At 38.3% G+C, this 26304-nt stretch overlaps 1 long non-coding RNA gene across 1 annotated transcript; it reads right to left on the bottom strand.

Moving 5' to 3' along the window:
• Nucleotides 1–404: 404 nt before the first annotated feature.
• On the bottom strand, nucleotides 405–25107 carry LOC128076998 (uncharacterized). Its single transcript, XR_008204764.1, has 3 exons — nucleotides 24924–25107; nucleotides 24484–24614; nucleotides 405–475 (listed from the first exon to the last, which is right to left on the bottom strand). It is a non-coding gene; the product is annotated as an uncharacterized LOC128076998 (long non-coding RNA).
• Nucleotides 25108–26304: the final 1197 nt, after the last annotated feature.

The raw sequence follows: 26304 nt of genomic DNA, 5'->3' as shown, positions 1-26304 counted from the left end.
GAAAAACTCAAATATGATGCACCAGCAAAGGAGCAGTGATGAAATATTCTTTCTAGATCTCCTACCCCTACAAGGGTACAGTATCATTTTCCATTTACAGGCAGAACAAATCATGACCAACAAATAAGTTTTAGGTGCAACTTTGCAAAGATCAAGCCTTCTCATCTTATTTAGTATCTATAACTATTTTAATCTCATTTTATATATATATATGTATATATATATATATACATATATATATACACACTAAAATATATTTAAGTATTAATCATTAGTGTATATATAATAATATATGCAGTAGCATGAAAGAAGTGCTCTACTGTGCAGTGTCTGAGCACTGGACGACATTGCTCACAAAGGCTGTAAAGTCTTATCCTTGGAGATTTTCAAAATCTCCTAGACATCTCCTCTAAATGCCCTTGCTTGAATAGAGGGATCCAGTGACCTCCAGAAGTCCCTGCCAACATCAGTCATTCTGAAATGCCAAAATGGAATTCAACATCCTCGCATGAACACAGGAAATCTTTGTAGTTCATTAAGTTCAACCACAACCCTTAATTTCTTTACCCAGAAAATGGAAGCTATATTGATGTGTTTCTCATCGGCTAGCAGGAAAGGGGAGAAAGGAAGAAGCGCAAGAAACTTCCTCATTAATTCACAAATACAAGCAAGGAACAGCTGAAGCATGTATCCACAACAAAGTTCACCTCTTCATATGAAACTACCCTCTCCTCCCTCACTATTTCTCAGGTTAGAGTTATCACACTCCCTAAGCTCCAAGGCTCTCATTAAGGTGCACAACACGATGCTGACTTGCCCAGGCAACCACCTGTCCTGTGCAAAGCTGCACAGAGCCCATGTAAGAAATGGTTTATGCTCACCTAACAAACATACATGTGCATTATCTTCCATCTGTTATCACCACAAACAAGCAGCAATAAATGCTGAAAGAAAATTAAGTGGATGCTTCTAACAGCTTTCCTTACTGTTTATCTAACAAAAATGCAAACTTGAGCTCCCTGGATTTAATGCCAGATCCTGGGGAAGAATCACTCCTCCTTCTTGTCATGCTTCTCCTCCTTGCTGCCCGCTTGCTCCAGACCAACAACCACAAAGAATTTCCATATCTCCACTAGCCAACACTCAAGGCAATAGGCCTGTTTTGGGAAAAGCAAGGACCACATCACAGGGAATGGAGAGGAAAAAACATTTTCTTTAAAAAAAAAAGTTTTAGCTTTAGGGTTTGATGAGAGCACGAGCTCAGTTTTAGCATTTAATTTACATTGTGACTACCAGAATTAAGGAACAAGCTAGAGTCATCCTAAATTAACTTGGTCACTCAGGAATTATCATTGCAGTATGGGCCTTGTAATTGGCCACAAGTTGCTTAGTTTATCATGAGAAGCAAAGTAGCCGAAGTGCCGTTTAAACTCGAGTGTTGCACTACCATAAACCCCGTGACAGGTTTATGAATGATGCTCACTCTACTGTTTGGAGATCAAGCAATCAGCAGCACATTAGATTAGTCTTAGGTTAAACCTAAGACTGTTGGTCCTCCAGCTAATAGAGAATGCTTGTTGATTATGCTTGTGAATAGGTCAAATGTTTAGCTCTATTTCAGTTAAAATATGACAATTAAAATCTGTAGAGCAACGCATCCTTTTTTCTTCACAGAACGGTCTAATCTATAACAGGCTTCAGGAAACAAAACCACAACTTTATAAATTATTGATATTCAACCAGTGGCTCTCCAATTTTAATGTAGCTTACTTCCCTGTCTTGTCAATAAATCCAGCAGAAGGTTACACATACTGAAGTTTGAGTTGTGTCGAAAACAAAGCTGCAGCCTGCTTCCCAGGATGTGTTTACATGCATTATTATTGTTTAATCTTCTTTCTAATTTCCCAAGCAATGCATTTTCCCTCCTCTGTCATTTATTTTGAATGCATCATGTTCACAAATGCTGATTACTTTTCTGCTAGGGATTTTCGCCATCTGTGCTAACACAGTTGTGAAAGAGTTGTATACAATAGGAAGAAGAGATAATAGTCGTTAACATGAAACAACAGTAAGAGACCCAAATTTGTAAGCTCCAACTTTGCCTATAGTTTATGATTAATGTAAACGAGCGCTTACTGAAAGCTGATTATGTGCTTCATTTTGTGTCAAGCCTGAGGGGCTGAGGCTTAGAAGACTAAAATCCCTCAAATTCCACCCAATTTAATGTCTCTCTCAAATTAACTTGGTTCAATCACTGAGTCAGCACAACTTATGCAATAAAAGTCATTAGAACAGACTTTCTTCTGCCTTGCTAAGGAAAGTATCAATTGATGATCAGAGCTGATGAAACAGCACAAGACAGCACAGCATCCCCTGAAAATTACATTTACTTTGAGCTCAAAATTAATGATTTTTAAAGCATTACTTGAACTCTAAGCTTAGCTTTGAGTTTAGACAAAGGCCGTATTTCAGTTCTCTAGCTGGGTATACAGGACAACCACAAAATTGTGAGAGCTGGGATCATTAACGCTATGGGAGTTGGGGTGCACAACCTGGAGCTGCAGCGGATAGAGAAAGAGAGGACTTCCCCAAGCCCACGCAGCCCTTCACCAGCCTCTAAGCTCCCCTCACCACATCACTTTCACTTATGTGATTTTTTTTACCTGACCTTCACACACTCTTAGACACGAATCGACTGATCTTGACTAACTTTTGTACGTATGTTTTGCAACTTACTCTCAGTGCCTCCCCGTGCCAAATGAATAGAATCAAGAGAACTCATTAAAATATAAACCATGCAGTTAGAAGCAACAAAGGAAGAACACGATAAAAATAAAACAAAACACTACAAAACAGAAATATCCACTACCAACTCATCCCTCTCTTACCCCACAAAAAACACAGCCTGCAGCAGCTTTAAAGAAAGTCCTCATTCAAAGAAAGAAAAGATACCTCTACATTAATGGCAACCAGTTTGGGTATTATTTGACATTTCCAAAGAAGAGTATTGAAGATGCCTATAGTGTTTTCAAGAATATTATTTGGAATCATCAGGAAAGTGGACATCATCGCTTCCCTTCATCTCCTAAGCTAAAGACTTTGATTACTCGAACTTTAAAACAGACAGAGGATACAAGAAACACTAGGCTCAATGAGTACTGGCAGTATTTCTGTAACTCCCCATTGTGCATCTCAGAAAGAAGCCAGACCACACCTTGTAGCAATTGAATTCCTTTTTGTTGTTGCTCTTTTAAGAAATAGCTGCCAATTGTTTCTTACACCACTGTTCATTAGTTCTTATGGCCTTCTTGGCATTCATGTCTTCTGTTCTGCTCCTCCTACCTCTCAAGCACACTCAGACTGCTGCATCCACCTCATTTCTATGCAGTTGTTCCCAGCTTCCAAAGACAGAGCGTCAGCTGCTGCAAGTCAGCAACACAATTGACTTTTTTCTTCTGTCTAAAAAAATCAAATTACCAACAGCTTGCAAAGTAGCCTATGAAGGCAAATATTATAGTGCCCTTTACACAAACAATCAATATTATTGAATCTAAGTTGTTCTATTTTGGAACAAAATAAAGTTCCAGGGTGCATAATAGTCGAGGGCAAGAAAAGGAAGAATAAACCAGCTACTTTACCCTTCCTTTATTTTTTCTCAATAGCTGCCTCAAGGTTTTCATTGAATTATCAGCAAGCGGACATTCATGGCAAATAAATTACCAGATTAAAGTGGTTTAAACAGTCAATGCCACAACTGGAGAAAAACTGTTAAACAACATCCAGCTTTGCGTTCTCATTGCTACGAAGGGTGTGAGCTCACAGGTTTTCTAAGATACACCTAAGGAAGACCTGATACAGGAGAGAGTTTGTATGAAGAGGCACACTGAGGCAACTATCCGTAAATAGTGGTCATCTCTCCATGCCTCATTCCCAGTCTTTCAGTTCCCTTTGCTGAGCTGGTTTCTGACCTTATGTGCTCACTGCAATATGCTAGAACAAGATAAGAAGTAGACAGTTGCTAGCTTGTGCAGTGAAAGGCTGGGCACAAGAAGAATGCTCTGAAAAAGTGCAGTCAGCTGCTTTGTCTGACACCTGAAACTGTACCCCTGTGATAACAAATAAGTTCGGTTGCTGTTGCTGTCTGGAACTTTTTTGAAAGAAGTAATCAAGTATGCTACTTCATTTAGTTCCTATTCATTTATCTACAATATCCTACTAATAACGACCTTGTGACTGGCAACCACACAATAGCTCTGTATTTCTGTAATTTATTCTAATACTTTTTTTTTTTTTTTTAATTTATTCCAATATTTGATGGAAGATAAGAGTACTTTTGAAATGTCTATCCTAGAGAAAAAATTAATAACCCTAAAAAATGTCCCTTTTCTGATCCTTTGAAAAGTGACAGGCTATAATCCCGACATAAAGGATCTAAATTAGAGCTAAAATAAAGCCTTAAAATTATTTAATCATTAGGGTATTTAATATAATTATTTTCCAATGGCAAAAATAATCAGAACACTCTGAATTATCTGTATAAAATAAGTAATAAAGTAGCACACGGCAGTCTCAGTAGTGCAGCAACTAAATTTAGAAATGACATTAAAATGCAGATTCCCCTTTCAAATCCCATCCCTCTATGCCTTAAACCAAATCAGTTCATTAGTCTCGTCTGTTTCTATCTAAATAGGTAGGTTGTTCTGAAAGTAATGCCTCACATTTATATACATAGGAACTACAACTGACACAAAGAGCACAGTAACACTGTTTGACGGAGCAAATTCTCACCTACAAAACACATTTTTCAACACAGCTACCACCATTAGTTGTGCTTTTCACCAGCAATGAACAAGAGCCTGCGTGCTGCGCTTTGTAAGACCGCATCAGCAGAGGTGACCCAGTGCAGCCACTGCTGACATGCACCACCCACCACCTCTCTGTGTTTGCAGAAAATAGGAGGCAGCATTTTTGGAGAAGCCTTCATAAAATGGACATGATAGGTTCACTATAAGAGAAGTTCCATGTGCAGTATTTCTTGCCCTATTTCTTGCTTTCAGATGCAACATTTTATAATTCACTCCACTACGTTCCGCTCACAATTACGCAATCCTTTTTAACGCCTCATCGGCACTCTGAGCAAATCATAACCACCCATTTTATACATAAATTCCCAGATTTTCCTATTTTTAGAAAAATCAACAGCTATAACTTTCTGTTACAATACTAAAAATGTCCATGTTACTGCAGTTTTAGATAATGCTTTACAGTTCCTGGTAAATGTTAGCTTTGCAGAATATGCAAACACTCCTCTACTTCCTGTCAATAGAAAACTATGGCACCGAAATCAATTTATGTTCTACTTTGTAGATCTTATTTTATCTGAAACATACTTTTGAATCAATTCAGATTTTTATCTTTTATTTTTTTAGAAGAAATTAATTCTATCAGTTGCATCGTATGGAGAAAAGGAGTTCTGATGCCTTTTAGAAACATCTACCATGGCAGACTGCTTGCTTCCTTCCAAGGTAGCTTTGCCACGATACATTTGTTTTGTGTAGGAACACCAAAGCAAATACTCTTGTTGGAAAGATTCAGTTGATATTCAGGTTCTACAATTTTGGGGCTACTCTGACAGAAGTTGCACAATTTTGCTTAAAAAAAAAAAATTATTTGCAATTCCTCATTATTACATTTTTGTACCAGCTCTCAAAGAAGGTGAGAAATTGTGAACTATTAAAATATAGTCCCACTATTTGAGATACTTCATGACAAAAAAATACAAACAAAAGGGAAAAAGTTATTTAAGTTTCAGCTGCATGAAGCCCACTTCAGTCCTTCAGGAAACAGTAAATGAACCACTGAGATTTCTGTGGGATTTTTTTTTGCTTATTTAAGAAAAGTTAAAATTGTGAGATAATTACATTCATTATAGAACTAACCTATAAGAATGAATACAGAAGGTTATTTTGAAGAATTAATTAAAACAAGTAATCACACATTCAAGGTCATGCTGGATGGGGCTCTGAGCACCTGATCTGGCTGTAGGTTTCCCTGGTCATTGCAGGGGAGTTAGACTAGATGGCCCTTAGGGGTTCCTTCCAACTCAAACAATTCTATATTCCTATGATTCTGTTTCTATAGTAATGGTCACAAAAATAACACATAGGATACCAGTTAATTAAAAGTAAATAAAAGTTGAAAAATATATCAATCAATCCTTAGAGCAAGATGAAGTCACATCTGATTTTCTAATAGTACATTCTTCGTTACAAAGCACTATTAGAATAAATAAATACATACCTAGAAGAAGAGGTTTAATTTAATATACATACTCTCCACTGCAATGTTTCTGATTTTGTTATGCTGTTCATATTTTGCTATCACTCTTAGCAACGTATTATATTATAATATACTCTCTTGCAATTACATGCTAGATTAATGTGGTTGTATTGAAAACAGATGCAGCTGAGAAGCTGCAGCCACATCACTATTCCAATAAAAATATGAGGATTGTAGTGCTCTATTTTTGTTTAGAGTAACTACATTGATTGTACTGTAGTATACTAACAGAGCACAGTATTTCTATCAATTATCTCAGATATTTTTGCAATTTGAATTAAATGTAAAGTTCATCAATATTGTTAAATATCCCCGAAGGTCTCTAACATATCCTAGTCCAGCTTTGTAATTCCTGCCCCTGATACTCAATCAGATATGCTGCCATCATAAATCTATTTCTGTGTATTTTCAAAGCACTGCTAATGAAGGCTTCTTTAAGGATATTTTTCCTGAGACTCTACAAATGAGAAGAATTGAATTAAAAACATCAACAATAATACAAAAGCAGAAGTTTAGGGATTTTTCAACAAACAACTGCATGATCCTGTTTCAAGAAAACGTTTAGCAGCTGTTCATTTCCATGATGTACAAGATTAAGCTTTGTTTGGACCACCAATCATCTTCACATCAACCATCTAGAAGGTACTTAGTATTTAATTTCAAATTTATAGCTAATTTCTCTTTCTGGGGCAGTTACAAGTGTTCACTCAACTTCTACTACCCAGTTTGTGCGTAGCTGTAATAATATGCAATCAACTCATGAAATGAAGTTGAATTAACAGAGCATGTTGTCCTGTGAATTTGAGACATTGAGACTGTGACGGCAGCCAGTTGGAAAAAACAGTTAAAGGTCATGCTAACAGTCAGATTTGCCCAGCTGAGTGCTGTTCAAAAACTAACGTGCAATTTGTTTGAAGCCCAGGGACTTCAGATCCGACACAAATCCTGAACTTCCAACAAAATCCATTCCTGAAGCACAGGGAGCCCTCACATTTTTTGCCAGAATCCACATGCACCCCGCTAAGATTTATCTGACATAGAGCCCCAGTGCACCTTCCTTGGAATAGGTCACAAATTTGAACTTATTTTGTTCTTAGGAATTAAATGTCTCCTCGTCACTGAAAGACTTATTTTAAACCCGCAAAGACAGAAGCACTTCAACTTGTATGGTTTGCTTGGTTTCCTCCTAATCCAACAAAGATTTCTATGAAATCAGGGAAAAATGAAAATCTAACAGGGAAGTCAGAAGTATGAGACCTGAGATATCCCACCCTAAATTCTGGTACACATTCTGTCTGTCAAACAGTGGTAAGAAGAAAAATACTGGTAATAGCATATTAATAGCTGTCAGTAGTCTTATGATGGGGATCTATTAGTAACAGCTATAAATGCTCCTATATTAGCCTCTTTCTTCCCAGTATGAACTAATCATATTGCAAGACAGATGCAATCCTTTCCCTCTGCCATCATGAATTAGAAAGCTCTTGATTAAAAAAAAAAAAAAAATCTTTAGAGTACAAATTAAGAGAGTCATCTGAAGATTCAGAATTGATTTCCAATAATTCCTGCAAGCCTGGAGGGGCTCCAAAAGCAGTGGCTATATTTAAACCCAGTGAGATGACTCAGCCAACCTCTGCCCATCAGAGATCTAAATAAAGGAATGGCATTCTTCCATGCAGAACTATTAATAAGGTTTTTACAGAGATTAAATAGATAAGACAGTCAGGTTTTTTGACAGATAGAATTTTTTTTTCTTTAGGCAGTGAAGGTTTTGATGTACACACGAGATCCTTTGTATTTAAGCCCTCTCTGATAGGCAGGATGACATACAAGATTTGTTTCCTAGGAATTTCAACTGTAGGAGGATCCCCCCTTAATTGCTGACTGTGCCCCGATTGCCTGACATTACACAAAACAACACAGCTGGGATGCCTAGCTCACATCCGTTACTTTTCTAATACTTCTTTAAGGATTACATTCTAATACACAGGAGTGACAGTGCAATGGCACAGTGCATGGTTTACTTTAGACGTCATCTGAAAGCTAGAATTTACCAATGTAGAGAGGAGCACTGCTGTTCCATTCAGTAGGACTAGTTTTACATTTCCAACATTTTTACAAGCATTTGATGTTTAAATTTCTGTCTGAGAATGGAAAAAAAAAAATAATTTCTGGTCAACAAAACCAGTTGATAGTTTACAATTTGCTAGCAGTCCTAGAGACAGACATGGATTCCAAGGCACTGCATGGAAAAGGACAGAGCAACACTGAAGAAATGCAGATGAAGACTACTGTAATGACTTTTCTGGTGGATCAGTCTGGTCTAACCCATCACTAACACCTTCAGCTGTCACTGCAGTTACAGGAACTGAAGATACCCAGCAGGTCATTCATATCTCTTGGGATGTGTCTTCAATTAACTCCAATGACATGACTTAGGTGTTGTTGTCAGCAACACCTAAGAAACTTGAACTTTGTCAATTAAGGGAACAATTTAAACTTAACTTCCACAGTTCCTCATTTTAAATTTAATTTTTACAAATGATAGCAACATAAATGAAAAGCTGCGGTGCTCTTCTGATAGACCTCAAAATCGTGAAAAAAAAAATAAAACGGTACTGAGAGGGCTATCCTTACCAAAATAAGTCAAGTAAAAAAATCATTTGTCACATTTTCAAGTGCTATTTTCCTCTTTTTCTGTTTTAGAGAGAAACCTTGGCAAGCGCTTCCAAACCTGTCCCAAAAGGAGCGTTAATCGAAACTTTTCAAATATCATCAAGGATCTATTGAAATGATTTCAACATCTTTTTAAGGAAGATTTACTCATCATTAATCAAATGTCAAAGAGCTCCTAGCACTAACCCTTTGCCTATGAGTGGGAAGGCTAACATACTAACTTCAACCCAAACTGACAAATACTTCTGATGAGGGTAAAGAGATCAGACTGCATTCGTTAGCCAACAGCATTGGCAGGCTACTATTACCAAAACTCACTGTACATAATAGCATAAAACCTCAGGCATTTCTTAACAAGGAGAAATATTTATCATCGCTAAAATGATAATGCTGAGCAAAATACAGCTGCTTTGAAAATATTACTCTATTACAAGGTTATGTATAGGCAAAGAATTTGTTTACAGTAAAATCACATCACTACTCAAAATGTGAACACGCCCATTTCAATTTCTGCTAACAGCTAAAAGAAGAACCATGTCTTTCTCAGCTATTAGAGCGCTCTGGCAGCAAGACAGAATTGCAGCTATTTTCTTTAGTAAGTGGATGGTGGCACTGCTTGGCTCATATGAGACTGAGTTTACACAGGTAAGTGTTTAATTTGCCCCTAAGAAGAGGAACAAAATAAGCCATGTTGCCACTATCATTAGCACGTTTTGGACAGAAGTTTTGCCACATCACAGCTACACATAATCTCAGAAGGCCCCAGTGCCAGGGCAGAGAAAGGCCACTGGCGTTGCAAGCAGTGCCAGAAACATCAGGGAAAGGGCTAAGGATGCAGATCTTCACTTCTCCAAATGCTGGATTTGGCTTAAGACTCGTTCAAGAACTTCATCAAGCTGTATCAACAACAGCACAAGCCACCATGCGCTGTATGGTCCAGGAGTAACCTCCGTGCCCATGCTAACCAAGGAGTTTGTCTGTGTCCCCGCAGGTCACCACCACTTCAAAGCCTCACACGACAGGTATCCCATGACCCCGTTGTCTTTTGGGATCATTATTTAGTCCCAGTTTTACTCCAGTATTCATGCTCAGGTACCAAGCTTGCTGTTAACGGTAAGACCGCCAGCATCAAAAGGGTAGGAGAAAAGAGCTATGGACAAGAAATCAGACTTCCCATTAAAAAAAAAACATAATAGCATGACTGGAGTATTATCTTTTAATAACTTCTCATAAACTGCATGATTAGGACCTAGAAAATACAGCTTTCTTTTTTTTTTAGTGGAAGGAAAATAGGCCAAATATGTTGGCATCCTTTTGCTAAAGCTTTCTTACAGATACCCTTCAGGCAAGAAGCTTAGGTCAAGTTAAACATATGAATATGCATACTGAGTGAAATGCAAATATGTTTACAGTTATGTCACTCTGCAACAGAAAGACAGACCTGCGTTCCCTTGAAGAGAGGTCAGAGGAAAATATAGAGGGGTGATAAAACAGCTAAATACAAATGTTGAGAACTCGGGATAATCGAAAACTTAGGCATAATCTTTAAGAAATGAAGATAAATATGCTATACCTGGGGAAATGGTAACTTCATAGATTATGTCAAAGATGAAGACGTGCATAATTGATTTAGCTAGCTTAAGACAAATGAGACACAAGGGGAGCCAAGAAAGTAATAGCTTTAAGGAACATCCATTAAGCTTAACTAAGTAAAATACAGTTTAGAACATGAAGAGTAGCTACCATAATTTAGATGTTTCCAGTTCCCATATTTTCATTAGTGGATACATTTCAGACCTTGCTGACAGAGGAACAGTTCTAGTTTGAAGAAAAAAAATCCACATACACACACACAATATATATATATACACACAAGAACAGATCAGTTTGCCATTAACGAGCTTAGGGACCTGTTCACACTAATATTAGTGATAAATGTAAACATGATCCTGTGCTTAAAGCATGCAACTTGAGAAAAAAATTCATAGTCCAGTAAAGTTCAGCCTGTCTGCAGACTCACAATTTGCATGGCACAGTTAAGCTTTTTTTTCTGTTTTTCTTAAGAATTCCACTGCAATTCAAGACAATGCATAGAAGCAAAACCAATTTGTTATTTATGTTCCTTAGGAAAACAGTTTGAGCACCATGGCAGCTCTTTGGGCGTAGCTGCTCTGCATGGGCTGTAGACAGAATTTTTTTTTTTCTTTCAGAAAAATCAAAGAGGATTTAACCACAAGACAACCTCTGCATTTGCTGCCCTTATGGGTTCTCACTCTTGAAATGCTTTCCATCTTCTCTGATCTTCCCTTGTGTATATGTTTCCATATACAAAACCATTCTTCTATTACAGCCACACATACACAAATTTAACTATACTTTGCCATTCAGTGAGGTTACGCTGATCCTTCTTGGCCAAACTAGATGTAAGAATTCTGTAGTTCTGACTGATTCAGTATGTAAAAAAAAAAAAAAGAAATCACTGGGTTAAATAGCACTAATCTTTTCAATGTAACTGCAAATACACATTCAAGCACTTATTTTTATGGAGAAAAGCTTAAACAGAGCACTAGTATGGAACACTGGACATTATACAATAAATTTACCATGCACTAGAAATCATAAAGTAACACAATAAGTTCATAGACTCAAATACTTTTAAATTGCAGTCAGATTACTTGCAGAGTACAAGGAATAGGTCAGGAAATAGATGTTGTTATACACACTTCTATTAAGTTGCATCAAAAGCAACTTCAAAAACCCTTAAAAAAGAAAAAAGAAAGTAACCAACGGGTTTTACTTTAAGCATACCAACATTACCTAGCCAACTGTAAATATAAGCCTGAGAAGCTGTTTGCACAGAAATTCTTACAGCCTTGATCCATACATGCTATTGCTAACATCCCAAAACCAAGTTCCTTAGAGGTAGTATTAGAAGTGCTATTCAGAATCACCATTGCTGAATCTAAAAAAAAGTCAGCAACATCTGATTTTCTCCTTCAGAGCTGGAAACAGCAATTGTTACAGCAACTCTTTCTTTTCAAGGTCTGTCTGCCTTGAGACATGGCCCTGCCTGTTACATAGCCTTTGCTTTTGCCCTCAGTCTTCCAAGGAAGGAAAGATATAAGGAAGGACTACATGTTTGTTCGTGCAGTCAAGCTATCTCAACTGTTCCCTCTTCCTTCCCCTATTAGCTGCAGTCAATAGTGGCGTAATTAAAAAAAAAAAAAAATTACAAATTTTTAAAAGTTTACAGTATTCTTTTCTGCACTGCAATTGCCTCAATTAATAACTGAGCCATCCAAGGAGCCATCAGTTGGATTAATCATCCCTATCTGAAGGCAGTTCAGAGTTTTCCTAGTGGCAACACGCACAGCGGTACTATAGTACAAACACAGATTGGTTAATAGACACAAGGACTCTGCAGATCAACAAAGAATTTCTTGTGCAAAAAAAGCTAATCATGTTATCTTCGGATATTGCAATATGCAAATAAGTGAGCTGCTCAGAATTAACATTTGTAATTTGTTCTGACATTATACTGCCCCTGAATTTTAAATCATACTGCACATTTTAGTAGGTGGCTTTCTTTTTCAGTAGATTTAATTTAGATACATTCTGATTCAAATAAATTTGGACAGTTGCTCTGGATTTTGAAGAAGAGAAATAAGACTCAAAGTAACTTGTAGAAGAAAATAAGGGGGCTGCTCTGAAAGTAACGCCTCCTGCTTTGCTGTGTTGGCCCACAACATCAGAGGTGGATGTTGGTGGTATGACAGCAGAGGTTGAACCTTCCCATCAATATTTCATTACATTTTATTGCTGTGCAACAGATGGCAGCACAGAGAATGGCTATGCAGCTATAAAAAAATATATATATTATTGTGATTATTATTTTATTTTTTTTACAAGCATAGCATGCAGTCTGTCGTTGATTGCTGGTGAAAATGCATAGCTAATGGAGGTGTCTATGTTAATAAACAGTGTTTGGTAGCTGAGAATTTTCTCTATCCCATGACGCTCTTGCACTCCTTGTATCTGCTGTAGCTTCCACAGTAATAAATAGGAAGATTTACTTTTTGGAGCAACCTATGAATAACTAGACATAGGCAACAGCAACGTTTCCAGTCTGTTCTGCTGCTTGCTAGTCATGTTAAGTCAAGAAAATAACCCAATAAATAGGATCACAATGTAAGTTAGGTACTTTTTAACCTTCTCCTACATTTTTTTTTTTAAATTGAAGGCTGTCAAATACAATTTGTTACTAGAAAACATGATCTGATTACTGTGACTACTAGCCCCACATCATCAGTGATACAAATCTATAGTGCTAAAGCCAACAGTTATCAGCCAAAGATCTGTTCCTGCATCCTCGTGAAGAGATGCATGATTATTTAAAAGCAAGACTTTAGACTTGCTTTTAGACACAATTAGCCATAACAGTTGGAAAGCTCCCACTTGACATCAGAAAGATATATAAATATATATTTTTTATTTCCTCTGCAGCAGCAGCGCTACTGAAGTGGCATACTATGAGCACACACCGTGCTCAAAGATGCTGGTAAACACAAATTCTACAGCAGCACAAATTCTTTCTACTCCAAAGACAAATTCTTTTCTGTATATACACACACAGTTATTACAGAAGATTTGCCTGTTCTGTTCAAAACGTTCTTTATGGAGATATATTTCCCAGTAAAGTGTTTTTATACAGAAAGCTACTCAGTTAGATGCTTTAAGAAGTAAAGTGATAAGAAATTTTTTTGGGGGGGGATTGCTTATATATTGCATCCCAATTAATTCTTCATTTTGCTTAGCATGACACAATTTGTTCCATGCAGTGTAAGTTACAAGTAAGCTATTCTCCCAGTTCTGCTCATCTCTGTGGAACACGATGCTTGTCCATGCTTGCTGTATGAAAAGCTTTGTTTCTGCAGATCCAGCAAAGCTGATGCATGTTTACATAAAAACACTGAGACAGAGTACGTATACACTTTTACTGAAGCTTTAAGGGATTTGGTGGTTTCTGTTCATTAAAATTAATACACAGGGAGAAAAAACTGTATTAGTTAGATGAGTAACTTTCACCTAAGCACACTTAAACTTCGGGGAAATACATCTCACTGGGAATGGAACGCAGTGATGCTGACATGCACCTACTAAGCCTCACTTACCTGAGCAATACTCCTCAGCACATCTTCCCATCTGATCACGCAGCCAACCAAGCTAAGCAATTACTTAGCTTCTTCCTCTGATAGGAAACATGTCTCTATGTGTGTGCAGATAACATTTCACATAGGGCAACTTCCTCTTAGTCAAACTGATCAATAAATTTAGTCAGTTTATCTGTGCAAGTTCTAAGTGCAATTTCCAGGACCATATGAGAAGCAGTATCACCCACTGAAATCAAGCAACATTTCCACTCCTCTACCTTTGGAAGAATTTTACCCACAGAACTCAATGCCGAACGTATTTAGAGTGCTTTGTTGACTTATTTTCAACATAACTTATTTTCAACAAGCAAGTTGAATTCATATCTGTAAAAAGAGAATTGTTCAAGTATTTCTTCCTTTACTAGTTGTAGTTTTTGACTCCAGAAAATGTAGGAAAGTTGAAGTTTATTATGTTTGTGGGTGGCTTTTTTTTAAACTACGCTTTAATAAAGTATTAATAATTAAGTACTTTCCAGATATTTTTTGCTTCCTTTTACAGCCTAAGCAGTCATGTTTCATGTAATTATCCAGATATTTTTAAAAATAGAAAGCACTGTGAGAAATGAAGTTAAGTGAATACTTAGATGTTCTGGAAGAAACACAAATATTCCCAGGCACTGTGAAAGCTCAATTGAAAAGGTGATACCGAGCACTTCCAATCTGTACAAGAAAGTATTTGCGAAGTAGTCAAGCCAAGAAATGACCACAGAACATCTGGCAATTTATCTACAGCTCCGTGCATTTTAATTCTAGAAATTTTATTACTAAATTCTTTGGAAACCAAGAGTTTGGATAGCTTAACTGTTTCCCCCAAACACCACGCTGAAAAATGAGGGGCGATACTGCTTCTCTCTTAATTACCTGGCGTTACAGTGAAATAAAGGGGGGAAATCCACACAGACATACAACATATACCTAATGTAATGTTTGGGAAAGTTTCTTACATTACGTTGTCAAATGTGACATAAATAAATAAATGATTTCTCCAGGTATTTGGGTTACATTTTGAAGAGCTTTTCAAATTTTCTCTTGGACCTTGCTGGTAACTTTGCAAGTATGGGATAAAAGGAAAGTCAAATGATCATAAATGCGTAGAGACACGCACAGAAATATGGCAAACCACTGTAGAAGACAACTACCTTGGTACACACAGTGCCAGCTGACCAGATAGCTTCAGTTAATACACCCTTCAAAACACGTGCAGACAGATAAGATGGCAGCTCTGAAGAATTATTTCAAGAATGAAACCGCCCTTAATTGTGAAAGATATGTTTCCATCAATACGCATCAATGTCTACCATAAAATATACACCTCTTCCTTTTTTTTCTTTTCTTTGAGGGAGCAGCTGCGATTAAGTAATGCTGATCTTCCCAGTTTTCCAGTGGGGTTAGAAGAGCTGAAGTAGCAGGTTGGGAAATGCACTTTTTATTAAACAAGCAGTCAAGCAGCGTGTATTACTGTTGTCTACTGTATATCAAGTTGCAAAATTACTCTGAGATCTCAGAGTGCCTGGCTGATGGCCCAGCAAGTATAGATTTTTCAAATTAGACAGAAGTGACAGCCTCTCATCAGCTTTTGTGCTAGTAAAGACATGCAGAAATATCTTCAGTAGTCATTTCTTTGGTTTTAATTAGGATTTGGTCTTCTCTGTCCAGAACCTAAGGAGGATGTTTAAGCACTAATCTATGAAACCAGCAGCAGTTCATGAAAAACACTCAGAAGTTCAGAGCATTAGTTCCAATATTGACAATTAAGATCTACCAGAAGGCACTACTGGTTCTTCTGAGTCAACTACTTTTGAGAAAAGCTTCAGAAAACTGAACCATCACCTTCTCCTATCAGTGCATGCTACAGTTAATCTCCGTAAGTTGATTAGGAAAGCGTGCAAGATTCTCAATATTTTATCAGAGATATAAGAGGCCTCTCTTATTCCTGCACTGCACAGGAGCACATGCATGTTGCCTTCATCTTTCCTTGTCCTCAGTTGAATTTAACAAATTTCTTAACTTCTGCTTTTGCCCTAGAGCCCCTCAGCCTATTTCTGCTTAAACTATGGATGCAGAACACTCACAAAAGCGTCTAAACAGGGGAAGGTCCTTATGAATCAGGGAGCTAATAGTGCAGCTTCACTCACGCTGTCACCTGAATGGTTAATCTCACACACAACTGTGCAAAGGGAATATAGGCAACACAATTCCATACAGTTAAAAAGCTTTCATTCAGGACCTGTCTCAAATCACTATTTTGCTCTCCTGTTAATGTCTCCCTTTCTTTGTACTGCAATTTTCTTTCGCTTTCAGTAAGTCGTTAAAATTAATTAAAAAAAAAAAAAAAAAAATAGAACGGCTGCTTGTTCAAGAAACAATCACAAGCTTTCTTTAAAAAAGGTTGCAAAGCCCCCAAACGGTCAAGGTGACATCACTTTCCCCTCAATTTTCAGCCACTTTGTTTAGTTTACAGTGCATAACTTGGGTCCAAAAAGCTGTAGGCTATTATTAAAAGAAACATTTTCGCAGATTGTCGTATCAGAAATTTCCCAACACCTAATGATGATAAGGATTACAAGAAACAATTTTAATGCTGGCTGATCATTATCCTAGCAACACTAAAGCAGAGAAACGATCCCCTGCTTTCTATTTTTTTAAAGAAGTTATTCACACAAAAAAATAAGTATTCTCTTCTACCTTTATGACTTAACTTTAGGCAAAGGGAAAACACAGCCAAGGGAACGATCAAAAGTTCTTCTCTCTCAGAAGTGCAGCTATACCAAGAGTACTTAACAGAGTGTTGCAGACAGTGTAAGCCAGCTAAAAGTTCCCCGGGTGGAGTAAATCAACACAAGTACTGAGATCAGAGGAACTGTATTCTCATGCCTACCCTCCAGCTCAGGCCCTCAGACTCCTTAAGCGTTTTGATGTTTGATTTGAAGTGTTAGGATGCTGTAAAGTGCAAATTGCGGATGTAATCAATTGCAGTAGCCTCTAATCTTCAATGGAAGCAAATATAGCTCAACGTGGGGTCTTTCAAGAAAACTATCCTCAGAAATCAGCAGCCACAAGCAGTTCTTGACATAAATCTTGCTAATACAATTGTATCCTTTCTCACTTAGTGTCTTTTTGTTGATTAATGAAAATAGCATTCTAGTTTCTGTGCGAGTCCAAGTAGTGGCTGGAAGTAAGGACAGTACAACTGCTCTCTATTTAACTGATTACATCTAGCTTTTCCTTCTTCCTTTTTGCTCCCCTATTTCACCAGCTTCTCTCCTGGTTACTGGTCTCGTTGAAGGATCACTTTCTGAAGAAGTTGGATCTTTGGATCCAACTGAATTGCTGGTCAAGCTTCCATTTCCCATTTAACAGTTTGTTCACTGGCTACTTATGACACCATGCGATGGTAAGAAATTGAACAAACAAATCCCCAAAACCAACCCATTTAAGTGTAAACAACTTTTTTTTTTCCTTAACTGAAAATAATAATGGGCATTCTCAATCTTTCTCTTGTTGTGCAAGTGCATTCTCAATCTTTCTCTTGTTGTGCAAGTGCAAGGTAATCCTTTTATCAGACTGTCTAGTGAAGGCATGACTCTGTGGTATCTCCTCTGATATTTAGAACTTCTACCTTTCATAATTCCTGAGGGAGTTCAGCTTCTTCCCATTAGAAATGAATAATAAAATTCAAAGCTTTCACCATAATGGCGTTAGGAGGAGATGTTTCACTTTTTATAGCTATAGCAGTGATTGAAAAGCCAGTTGTAAAATTAGGGAAGAGGTCGTCAATACAAGGCCAGTGAGAAAAAGCTTCTTAAAAAGAGCTTTTGGATTTAATTAAAAGATTATTTCTTGCTGGAGGGAAAGAAGACCAGAGATTATTTATTTGTCTTGATCTGAGTTGAAACTCTAAGAAAATTTCTATTTTCTTCTCTTTTCATTTCTTTCCTTTATCTGTAATACCTATTCCAAAGTCATGGCAAGTTCTGCTTCCTGTCTGCTCTGCCCTGGTGAGGCCACATCCAGAGCTCTGGGTCCAGTTCTGGGTTCCCCAGTTCAAGACAGACAGAGATCTTCTAGAGAAGGTCTCGTGGAGAGCCACAGATGTGATTAAGGGCCTTCTGTGTCTCCCTTATGAGGAAAGGCTGAGAGACCTGGGGCTTTTCAGCCTCGAGAAGAGAAGGCTGAGAGATCTTATCCATGCTGACAAATATCTAAAAGGTGGGCAACAAGCGGATGAGCCCAGCAACAGAACAAAGGGCAAAAGCTATAAACTAGAAAATAGGAAGTAAAATATGAGCACTAGAAAGAACTTTACTTTGAGGGCGATGGAGCACTGGAACAGACAGCCCAGAGAGGCTGAGGAGTCTCCTTCTCTAGAGATACTGAAAACCCACCTGGATGCTTTCCTGTGCAACCTATTGTAGGAAACCTGCTTTAACAAAGGGGTTGGACTAGATGATCTCCAGATGTCCATTCCAAACCCTGTGATTCTGTGATTCCAGATATATTATCTTCTCTAGACTGAAGAAACCCAGTTCCTTCAACTTCTCTGCATAGGAGAGATGCTCCAAGCACTTCAGATCACCTCATCTCGCATGTGCCTTAACATCTCTTCCAGGAGGATCTGCTCCATGATCCTCTTGGGGACACAGGTAAGGCACACCAGCCTCACTGCTGTCTACAGTGGATACATTATTGTTGTCTAGGCAAAATTTACACTTAGCCTTCTCCAAAAGTAACGCCTCCTATTTATTTTTATGGGAACTACAACAGCTACAAGGAGTGCAAGAACACCATCGGGTAGAGCAAGTTCTCAGCTACAAAACACTGATGTTTATGAACACAGACACCACATTAGCTATGTACTTTCACCAGCAATCAACAAGAGCCTGCATGCTGCGCTTTTAAAACTCTGCATAGCCATCCAGAACATAGCTTATCTTGTGTGTCACTGTGACCATTATTGAAACCCACCGCCAACTGCCTCACTGTGCTGACATCCACTGTTTGGTCTCCATAAACACTCAGCAAGTGTCAGTGAATGTCAGTAAGTTCCATTTTTTCCAGTGTGAAGGAATTCAGAGGCTTCATTCACACTTCCATGTCAGACACCATTCTGTCAGACTGCCCCTCTCTTGTCATCTGCTACATGGCACCAAGATGTAACGGAATACTGGTGGGACGGTTCAACTTCTACTGCCATACCATCACCATCCATTTCTGACATTGTGGGTCAATATAATAAACTGAGGCATTACTTTCGGAGTAGCCTTCATATATATACATAAATACATACATTTGTTACTTTCACTTTCCACAAGAGGGTCTGCGTGTTAAAAAGTTTAGACCGTATGCTACACCATCTTCTTCATCATTGCTTTAAACACAAGTTCCACTAAACACACTTACTATACTTTAGCCAATACATTCTCTACACTTCCAGACATAATGCTATATTGAAAGAAGTTTAAAACTGTGCCAAAGAGCTAATAGCAAGGAAAATGTAAAACTACAAAACATACCATATGCCTCACTGTTAAGAGAAAATTTGTGATCGTGCTCATCAGTTTTACAGGAGGCACATTCATTCACAACGCTGACAGAAATTACTGCAGTATTTTGCTCCAAATTGAGAGTTATTTACCAAATAGATTTGACGATCTTCCAGCTTATTAAAGGTGTTAGCAGTTAATGCATGCAATTTTTGCAAAAAGAAATGAGCTTCAGTAATGAGTTTGATTTTTCTGTCAAAAAGTCAAACTGCACTTGAAATTGTGCATCACTTATCTGTCTGAATGCCTAACTAATCTTGTGGCCTTCTATGATGGAGTGACGGCATTGGTGGACGAAGGGAAGGCGACTGATGTCATTTACCTGGACCTGAGCAAGGCCTTTGACATGGTCCCCCACCACATCCTCATCTCCAAATTGGAGGGAAGTGGATTTGATGGGTGGACGACCCGATGGATAAGCAATTGGTTGAAAGGCCGCAGACAGAGGGTGGTGGTCAATGGCTCCATGTCCAGGTGGAGGCCGGTAACAAGTGGAGTCCCCCAAGGGTCTGCCTTGGGACCGGTGCTCTTTAACATCTTTATTAATGACATCGATGAGGGAATTGAGTGCACCCTCAGCAAGTTTGCTGACAACACCAAGCTGAGTGGTGCCGTTGATACGGTGGAAGGAAGGGATGCCATTCAGAGGGACCTCGACAGGCTGGAGGGCTGGGCTCGGGTGAACCTAATGAGGTTCAACACGGCAAAGTGCAAGGTTTTGCATTTGGGCCGGAAGAACCCCAGGCACCCGTACAGGCTGGGAGGAGTGGTCCTTGAGAGCAGCTCGGCAGAGAAGGACCTGGGGGTCCTGATGGATGACAGACTGAACGTGAGCCAGCAGTGTGCTCTGGCAGCTCGAAAGGCAAATGGGAGCCTGGGCTCCATCAGGAGAGGGGTGGTCAGCAGGGAGAGGGAGGTGATTGTCCCTCTCTACTCCGCTCTTGTGAGGCCCCATCTGGAGTACTGTGTCCAGGTGTGGAGCCCTCAGTACAAGAAAGACATAGAGATCTTGGAAAGGGTCCAGAGGAGGGCGACTAAGATGATCAGGGGGCTGGAGCACCTCCCCTATGAGGACAGGCTGAGGGAGTTGGGCTTGTTCAGCCTGGAGAAGAGAAGGCTGCGGGGTGACCTCATTGCAGCCTATCAATACCTGAAGGGAACCTACACCCAGGAGGGGAGTAAACTCTTCAAAAGGGCTGACAACAGCAGGACTAGGGGAAATGGATCCAAGTTGAGGGAGGAAAGATTTAGGTTGGATGTTAGGGGGAAGTTCTTCACAAGGAGAGTAGTTAGGCCCTGGAACGGGCTGCCCAGGGAGGTTGTGGATGCCCCGTCCTTGGACGTGTTCAAGGCCAGGTTGGACGGGGTCCTGGGCAACCTGATCTGAATGTGTGTGTTTGGTGGCCCTGCTGGGCAGGGAGGTTGGAACTACATGATCCTTGAGGTCCCTTCCAACCCGGGTGATTCTGTGATTCTGTGAATGGGCCGAGATGCTTCAAAGAAAAATTATACTCCATATTTCTCAATGTGCCTTCAATAAGGCAAATATACATGAGTTTCCTGTCTATTGTACTGTACCTATTAAACTAAGAATGTTTATATGAGTATTCAATTGTGCTATTCACTGCTCAAAGAAAAAAAAAAAGAAAAAGTATCTACAAAAAAGTGCTTTTTAATTTCAATTACTTTAGCACACCTTATCAACAGCCATGTGAATAAAATAGATGAGGGAAAGCTTGATAAACGATCCTTCATTTCTACATTTTGTATGTGATATCGTGGACAAATTCTGCTGCACTACACTTGTCTGTCAGGTTGCGTGTGAAAATGAACAACAAAAAACTGTGAAGAAAGACAATGCAAGAAAGAAGTTTTATATGAAAGTATGTCATATTCAGCTTTATACCCAATTTAGATGTATCTAGTCTTGTAATGTAGTGACTTAACTAACCAGTAGATGCTGATAACGACAACTGGTTGTGTACAGACAACTGCCCTGCACACCCCCAAGATTGTGATACAAGACCAGATGCTAACAGGGAATTTCCCGCTGTGAGACTGGAAACAAGACGTCAAATTATCCACTTATCTTTTGGCACCAGGATATGAATTCTGGGTTTTTTCTCATGAAAACTTCCTTCCTTCCCCCCAAATAATATACTACGTAATACACTACTTTGTTATTTTTTTTCCCTGCCTTAACCATCTCTTTCTGAAAGCCTTATTTATTGTTTTGAACTAACTAGAAAGTTAATGGTTATGGGAAATACATGCTAAAATTTAGAAGGCATGATTAATCAAAACAAAATTGCTCAAAGAAAGATTTTCTAAATGAACTTGGAAAGCAAATTGGGAAGTGTTTCATCTTTGTTGCTTTTCCTCAGTTTAATTTTGAAGACACACTTAGTTGTGTTACCTTACCCCAGCTACATGAGTGTAAAGCAGGCTTTCTGATAGCAAAGCCTGAGTAAGGTAAGTCGTGATACTGTTTTTGGTAGAAGTGCTATGGCCCAGTTCCTAACCCAGCTGTCACACTCGGAGCACTGCAAACTTACTGTATCTACATCTGTCCCATACTACATCTTTGAAACATGAAATGCCATTAGCAGATAAACTCATGTGTATCATGGTACTAGACTAACTTACAGTAAAATAATATTATTATACTATATTATTTATTACATAATTTTATCTAATTATTATATATTATTATAACTCTATTTCTAGGTTAAAAAAAAAAAAGCTAGCAAGCGATGCTTCAAATTTTCAAATAAACCTTTCATGCTTGTGCAATCTAACATCAATGTGCAGATTCTTAAGAGCACTGTCTTCTAAACACTGTCTTCTAAATTTCTGAGCTGCTACAGCAGATCATTCTAACAAACTGCACCTATCAGCTTTACCAAGCAAAATGCTGGAGGCACAACCAGAGCACCATTAAATCTAAGCTGAACAAATACACACACAAGCATCATTAGTTTACCCCAAGTAACTCCTGTATTCAGCTGGTTACCTCACTACTGAGTGAACACATCATAGGCTTGTCAGTCTCTGGTCACCACACGTTCCTGTGGTACATCCTCAGAGCCAGTGCAGTGGGAATAACCTGACTGCAGGCAGGTGGACAGAGTGCACCCCAGGCTGGAAGCAGCAGATGGTGGTTATGCTCGTTTGTACTAGAGTCATACACAAAGCAATTTTAACTTGCTCATAAAAAGAGCTGCTGCAAAATTTCATGGAAGGCTGAGACACCCTTCCATTCGTTTTTGAAAGTAGATTTATTTCAGGTTAAAAAAATCAAAGAGATGCATTGAGTAAGGCTGCTTCAAAGAAGCCACACAATCAGGTTACCTAATTTTTTCATAATATAATAAATATAAAATTTTCATAATATAATCGTAAGCCCTTGATTAATTATTACCAGGTAGGCACATTATTATCTGCATTAACACAAAGAGGCATCACCTACATGGCGGAGCACAGCCTCCACAGGAGCCTGTGGTACCATTTCAGCCCTCAGAGAGCAGTAAGCCCAACATACGGCAACACAGACTCCTAAAATACCAGGAAATACAAAAGATGTGCAGAAAAATCAAGTTAGCTTCATTAGTTACTGAGCAGGAGAAGGAACTTTATGATCTACCCACTGATTCATATGAACTAACCCCATTCAGCGGATGCTGTTTGAAGATACTCTGTGCTGTCTCCAGGCTCAAAGCTGTGTTAATGAGGGCAGCTCTCCCACCGAGGGAGCTGACAGCACTGCAGCAGGCAACAGAGGTTCTGGCACCATGCTGAATGTTGAAAAGAAAGCCTGCTTCCACCCACTTTAATGCCTTCGTTTCCACATGAACATTCAGCAAAGATAATTCAATATACAGTGATTTGCTAGCTGTGTTACAGAGCAATAATGCACATAAAACAGAAGAAATAAGCGTTTAAATGCATAAATTGTTGAGGAACACTAGTCTGAGAGCTCACTGCAATGAGCTGAGGCAAGGCTACGTAACGGCTATTATGTTTCACTAACACAGATGTTTCCTTGCTTTTCAAATACATCTTACAAAAACATTTGCATCTATGAAATATTTTTTACTGATTTCAAGCTAGAATTCCATGACACAGTACATTTGAGGCTAATGTTAGGAAATATGTAGATGCACAAAGTGTCCCAGTGCTAGAGTTTAAATAACTGAGTTTCCAGACACAGAAGTGTTCTAAACAACACCAGTGTACACAGCTTTACACCAGCAGCTCGCTACGCCATCCAGATAACAGCACAGAGTAGAAATGAACGGTTTCAAACATCAGCAACACACATTTTATGCAAGAGTGCACTGCTTTTAACTTCCAAATCCACTTGTACAACACAAACTTCTGAAATCTACATCTACCTAATACAATCTCCTCCAAAGATGAAAAATACTTCGACATCCTGAAACATAAACTTTCCCTAAAGCACTGGGGAAGAAGTACTGCAGCTATAAACTAACCTTACTCCTTACTTAACATCAGATGTACACTCCTCCTCAGGGGCTTGGGCTTTGCTTTAATAGTCACCTTTTGCTCTACTGCTCTACTCATAGAGAAGTTTTTAAAAAATGCAGCTTCCTACTCATAAAGAAGAGAAGAAAAATGACTTCGCTCTTAAATAGAAGTCTAATGCTGAAGAAACAACGAGTAAAGTCATGAAATAAATTACAAAATTAAACTACCTGATTTCTTGCGAGCGTGCTATTTCAGACAACAGGAAATGATTAAATTATATTTTCATGAAGGTAGCAGGTCAGCTTTCTCCTCAACACTTCAATCTTCCAGAGGTCCTCCTGCTGCAAGCTCCGTTACACTGAAAGAATAAATAATACAAATATAACTTGGTCATGAAAAAAAACCAAACAAACTATAGTTGTTTCATCTTAGTTACTTATAACAATCCCATTGATTGCCAGTCATTATCTCATAATTATGCTTGTAAATAATTACGCACACTTTCAAGGAATATAAACTTTAAACCTTTTCGTATTTAGAAGTTCTATCTTTTAACTTTTTTTTTTTTTTTTTTTTTTTTTTTTTAATTTAATGCTGTTGAAGATGTCTAACTGTGAGCCATTGTGATTGAAGTGGTGAATGGTACAGCAATTCAGGAGATATCAACCTTGCTCTTCAGCAGAGCTGGAAAATCTTTTTCGCAGATTAGGGTGCATGTACTGAAAGCCCTGATGGCCAAGAGCATACCATAATTCCCAGTTTGCTAGTCTAGTTACCTTGCAAAGCTTTCATTCCAACACCTGTATGCACCAGAGTTCTACTTGTTGAAAAATCTATAGAAAACAATTGGCATCCTCTTCTTTTCCTTTTCAGTCAGGGGAGAACTCCAGCTGGGCTAAATAGAGAACACAAATGTTTTCAATTGTATTCACCTGGCAGCAGGAGAGACAATTCTTCAACAGAGAAGGAACAAACTGAGAGTGGTGTAGATACCTCAAATCTGTCATGACTAACCAGGTTTGCGAGAAGATAAATCAGAGTTTAACAAAGAAAGGCTGAAAATTTGATTAAGGCAAAATCAGAATTCACTGATATATTTTTCCAACAAAGCCATATTTATTTACATATAACTAGAAATAATGAAGAAAATACATTTTAGTTGTGTAGAACAGGTCTAAAGGCCCAAAGCAAGTTAGACAAGGAAGAATAAGAAGCATGGGCTTCTTTCTTACTTAAAAAAGATGTACTGAGTCACAGCGACATCCTTCACAGAAATACACTTTTTGTGTCATCCAAAGCAGTTAATTGTATCTGATAAATTCTGCATAGGATGTATTTGATAAAATTAATGGCCTAGAAGTTGCGCTCTAAACGAAACTGTCCTGTGTCACACTTTCTGACTCAGTGATTCCTGAACACCATACATTATCGACAGTAAACCTCAAAAACCCCAAACAAAAAATACCCAACCCTCTGAGAGTATGTAAAAAATAGAAATAAAAAGGCAACGAAAGGAGATTAGCTACAAATACAGGATTCCCTTTGCAACACCTGGCAAAGCATTTGCTGCTTTGAAGGATTACAGTAAATCTGTTCATCAATAAATCAGGTAAAACAACTTCCCTGTGCAGAGTATTTTTGGAGGAGTACTAAAGCTGCAGGAGGAGATTGCTGTATTTCATATAAGATGACAGCTGCCACATAGGTTTGCATTTAAAATTTTTCAGAGAAAAAATATGTTGCAGAAATAGATAGATATGTGCAGAAGCTAAAGATTAACAATGATGGAAGTTCTATTCTTGAGAAATAATATAACTGGGAAAAGGGTTAATACAACAGTTCACCCACTTAGAGCACGAGCTTGAAGTGAACATCCATCTTTTTCTCTCAGTAATAAAGGAATGAGTCGCTGACATTCTTCAAAACAGTGAAAGACACAAATGTTTAGCTAATCAAGTTTCTTAACCTTGCTGAAATTACAAATGTTATAATTTAAGAGTAAGCCACATTGAAATGAAATTAATTTAAAAATACATATTTAAAACGTC

The sequence above is a fragment of the Tympanuchus pallidicinctus genome, unplaced genomic scaffold (genome assembly GCF_026119805.1).
Source record: "Tympanuchus pallidicinctus isolate F22 unplaced genomic scaffold, pur_lepc_1.0 scaffold15, whole genome shotgun sequence".
NCBI lineage: Eukaryota > Metazoa > Chordata > Aves > Galliformes > Phasianidae > Tympanuchus > Tympanuchus pallidicinctus.
Note: the sequence above shows the minus strand (reverse complement) of the source record. Positions and strands in the feature narration are given on the sequence as shown.